At 36.6% G+C, this 4,834-nt stretch overlaps 1 non-coding gene across 1 annotated transcript; it reads left to right on the top strand.

Moving 5' to 3' along the window:
• The first annotated feature begins 733 nt into the window (after positions 1-733).
• LOC148545087 (small nucleolar RNA R71) lies at positions 734-841 on the top strand. The gene has a single exon (XR_015900713.1). It is a non-coding gene; the product is annotated as a small nucleolar RNA R71 (small nucleolar RNA).
• Positions 842-4,834: the final 3,993 nt, after the last annotated feature.

Here is a 4,834-nt window from a genome sequence, read left to right as displayed (position 1 = left end):
CTCCTTTTGGGTTCTCTTCTGTATTACTTGGGAGAGTACTAGGAGGGATTTCAGTGATCCTTTTACTCAGCTGGCCCACTTGTGCTTCCAAATTTCTAATGGAAGACCTTGTTTCATTCATGAAACTTACAGTGGCCTTAGATAGATCAGAGACTAGATTTGCTAAATTAGAAGCATTTTGTTCAGAGTTCTCTGTCTGTTGCTGAGTGGCTGATGGAAAAGGCTTGCTATTGCTAAACCTGTTTCTTCCACCATTATTAAAGCCTTGTTGGGGCTTTTGATCCTTCCATGAGAAATTTGGATGATTTCTCCATGTTGAGTTATAGGTGTTTCCATAAGGTTCACCTAAGTAATTTACCTCTGCTATTGCAGGGTTCTCAGGATCATAAGCTTCTTCTTCAGAAGATGCCTCTTGAGTACTGTTGGATGCAGCTTGCATTCCATGCAGACTCTGAGAAATCATATTGACTTGCTGAGTCAATATTTTATTCTGAGCCAATATGGCATTCAGAGTATCAACCTCAAGAACTCCCTTCTTCATAGGCATCCCATTACTCACAGGATTCCTTTCAGAAGTGTACATGAACTGGTTATTAGCAACCATGTCAATGAGTTCTTGAGCTTCTGCAGGCGTTTTCTTTAGGTGAATGGATCCACCTGCAGAGGTGTCCGGTGACATCTTTGATAGCTCAGATAAACCATCATAGAATATATCCAGGATGGTCCATTCTGAAAGCATGTCAGAAGGACACTTTTTGGTCAACTGTTTGTATCTTTCCCAAGCTTCATAGAGGGATTCACCTTCTTTCTGTCTGAAGGTTTGAACATCAGCTCTAAGCTTGCTCAGCTTTTGAGGAGGAAAGTACTTGGCTAAGAAAGCCGTGACCAGCTTATCCCAAGAGTTCAGGCTGTCTTTGGGTTGAGAATCCAACCATAATCTAGCTCTGTCTCTTACAGCAAAAGGGAAAAGCATGAGCCTGTAGACTTCAGGATCTACTCCATTAGTCTTAACAGTATCACATATCTGCAAGAATTCAGTTAAGAACTGAAAAGGATCTTCAGATGGAAGTCCATGAAACTTGCAGTTCTGCTGCATTAGAGAAACTAATTGAGGTTTCAGCTCAAAGTTGTTTGCTCCAATGGCAGGAATGGAGATGCTTCTTCCATGTAGATTGGAATTAGGTGCAGTAAATTCACCAAGCATCTTCCTTACATTATTATTATTTTTGGCTGTCATCTCCTCTTCCTGTTCGAAAATTTCTGAAAGGTTATCTTTGGATTGTTGTATTTTAGCTTCTCTAAATTTTCTCTTCAGAGTCCTTTCAGGTTCTAGATCTGCTTCCACAAGAATGTTCTTATCCTTGCTCCTGCTCATATGACAAAGAAGAAGGCACAGAAAAATAATAATAATAATAGAGATCCTTTATACCACAGTATAGGGATCCCTTTGTGAGTGGAAGAAAAGAGGGGGAGACAAAGAATGTGATGTAAAGGAAGAAACACAACTGTACGGATGGAAGAGATGTGAGATGAGATGTTAGGATATGAATGAATAAATAGAATAGGATGGGGGAGGGATAATTTTTGAAAATTATTTTGAAAAAGAGTTAGTGATTTTTGAAAAATGGTTTTTGAAAAAATGTTAGTAATTTTCGAAAATTTTTTTAAAATTTAAAAATAAAAATAATTAGTTAATAAAAAGGAAATTTTTGAAAAAGAGGGGAGATATTTTCGAAAATTAGAGAGAGAGAGAGTTAGTTAGGTAGTTTTGAAAAAGTTAAGAAACAAACAAAAAGTTAGTTAGTTAGTTGAAACAAATTTTGAAAAGATAGGAAGTTAGGAGGTTAGGAAAGATATTTTGAAAAGATATTTTTGAAAAAGATAAGATGAGAAGATATTTTTGAAAAGATATGATAAAATTAGTTTTGAAAAAGATTTGATTTTTAAAATCACAATTAATGACTTGATTCATAAGAAATCACAAGATATGATTCTAGAACTTAAAGTTTGAATCTTTCTTAACAAGCAAGTAACAAACTTCAAATTTTTTAATCAAAACATTAATTGATTATGTTATTTTCGAAAATTTGGTATAAAAATAAGAAAAAGATTTTTGAAAAATATTTTTGGAATTTTCGAAAATAACTAAGAATTTTGAAAAAGATTTGATTTTTGAAAAAGATTTTGAAAAAGATAAGATTTTCAAATTGAAAATTTGATTTGACTCATGAGAAACAATTTGATTTTAAAAATTTTTGAAAAAGTCAATCCAAATTTTCGAATTTGATGAGAGAAAAAGGGAAAGATATTTTTTTTTATTTTTGAATTTTTATGATGAGAGAGAAAAACACAAAAAAAATGCAATGCATGAAATTTTTAGATCAAAACATGTGATGCATGCAAGAATGCTATGAATGTCAAGATGAACACCAAGAGCACTTTGAATGTCATGATGAACATCAAGAACATATTTTTGAAAAATTTTTAATGCAAAGAAAACATGCAAGACACCAAACTTAGAATTCTTTAATGCTTAGACACTAAGAATTCAAGAATGCATATGATAAACATGAAAAGACACAAAACAAAAAATCATCAAGATCAAACAAGAAGACTTACCAAGAACAACTTGAAGATCATGAAGAACACTATGAATGCATGAGATTTTCGAAAAAATGCAAGATGCATATGCAAGTGACACCAAACTTATGATATGACTCAAGACTCAAACAAGAAACAGAAAAATATTTTTGATTTTTATGATTTTCTAATTTTTTTTTGGATTTTTTTCGAAAATTATATGAAAAAGAAAAATAAGGATTCCAAAATTTTTAATATGAATTCCAGGAATCTTGCAGTCTTAGTCTAAAGCTTCAGTCCAGGAATTAGACATGGCTCACTAGCCAGCCAAGCTTTCAATGAAAGCTCCGGTCCAAAACACTAGACATGGCCAATGGCCAGCCAAGCTTTAGCATCTAATTCAGATATGACATGCCTGACATACTCATTCCCAAAGGAATAGACATGGCTTTACAGGCAGCCAGGCTTCAACATGCTTCATGAAACACTAGAATTCATTCTTAAAAATTTTGAATAAAAATTTTTGAAAACATTTTTTTTTTTTCGAAAACAGATGAGAAAATTTTAGAAATATTTTTGAAAAATTTTTGAAAAGAAAGCAAAAAGAAAATTACCTAATCTGAGCAACAAGATGAACCGTCAGTTGTCCAAACTCAAACAATCCCCGGCAACGGCGCCAAAAACTTGATGCACGAAATTGTGATCTCCAGGTTCGAACAAATCCTGGTAATGGCTCCAAAGCTTGGTGCTCTGATCTTAATTCATAATTGTCACAACTTCGATACAACTAACCAGCAAGTGCACTGGGTCGTCCAAGTAATACCTTACGTGAGTAAGGGTCGAATCCCACGGAGATTGTTGGTATGAAGCAAGCTATGGTCACCTTGTAAATCTCAGTCAGGCAGATATAAAGTGATAATGGTGTTTTCAAATATTATATAATAAAAGAGGGATAGAGATACTTATGTAATTCATTGGTAGGAATTTCAGATAAGCGAATGGAGACGCTTTTCGTTCCTCTGAACCTCTGCTTTCCTGCTATCTTCATCCAATCCGTCTTACTCCTTTCCATGGCTGGCTTTATGTGATACATCACCACTGTCAATGGTTACTTTCGGTCATCTCACGGGAAAATGATCCAATTCCCTGTCACGGCACGGCTAATCGTCTGGAGGCATCACCCTTGTCAATGGCTTCATCTTATCCTCTCAGTGAATAATATGCTCACGCACCCTGTCACGGCACGGCTATTCATCTGTCGGTTCTCGATCATGCCGGAATAGGATTTACTATCCTTTTGCGTCTGTCACTAACGCCCTGCAATCGCGAGTTCGGAGCTCGTCACAGTCATTCAATCATTGAATCCTACTCGGAATACCACAGACAAGGTTTAGACTTTCCGGATTCTCTTGAATGCCGCCATCATTCTAGCTTACGCCACGAAGATTCTGGTTAGGAGATCTAAGAGATATTCATTCTAGCTTATTTCATGTAGAACAGAAGTGTTTGTCAGGCACGCTTTCATAAGGGAGAAGGATGATGAGCGTCACACATAATCATCGCCTTCATCACATTCTTGGGTGCGAATGGATATCTTAGAAGCGAAATAAGAAGAATTGAATAGAAAAGAGTAGTACTTTGCATTAATCTTTGAGGAACAGCAGAGCTCCACACCTTAATCTATGGAGTGTAGAAACTCTACCGTTGAAAATACATAAGTGAAAGGTCCAGGCATGGCCGAGATGGCCAGCCCCCTAAAGCGTGATCAATAGTCTCCTAAGATGAACAATAGATTAAAACTGAGACCCCAGATGGTCAAAAAGACTAGTAAAGGGTCCTATTTATAATAAACTAGCTACTAGGGTTTACATGAGTAAGTAATTGATGCATAAATCCACTTCCTGGGCCAACTTGGTGTATGTTTGGGCTGAGCTGAAGTGTAGCACGTGCAGAGGCCATTTGTGGAGTTGAACGCCAGTTTCTGTGCCAGTTTTGGCGTTCAACTCTGGTTTTGGATCCTTTTCTGGCGCTGGACGCCAGATTTGGGCAGAAGGCTGGAATTGAACGCCAGTTTACGTCGTCAATTCTTGGCCAAAGTATGGACTATTATATATTGCTGGAAAGCCCTGGATGTCTACTTTCCAACGCAATTGGAAGCGCGCCATTTCGAGTTCTGTAGCTCCAGAAAATCCACTTTGAGTGCAGGGAGGTCAGAATCCAACAGCATCAGCAGTCCTTTTTCAACCTCTGAATC

Source organism: Arachis ipaensis, chromosome B9 (genome assembly GCF_059453495.1).
Source record: "Arachis ipaensis isolate K30076 ecotype BB chromosome B9, ASM5945349v1, whole genome shotgun sequence".
NCBI classification, from domain to species: Eukaryota; Viridiplantae; Streptophyta; class Magnoliopsida; order Fabales; family Fabaceae; genus Arachis; species Arachis ipaensis.
The sequence above is the reverse complement of the archived record's forward strand: the minus strand, read 5'-3'. Positions and strand labels throughout refer to the sequence as shown.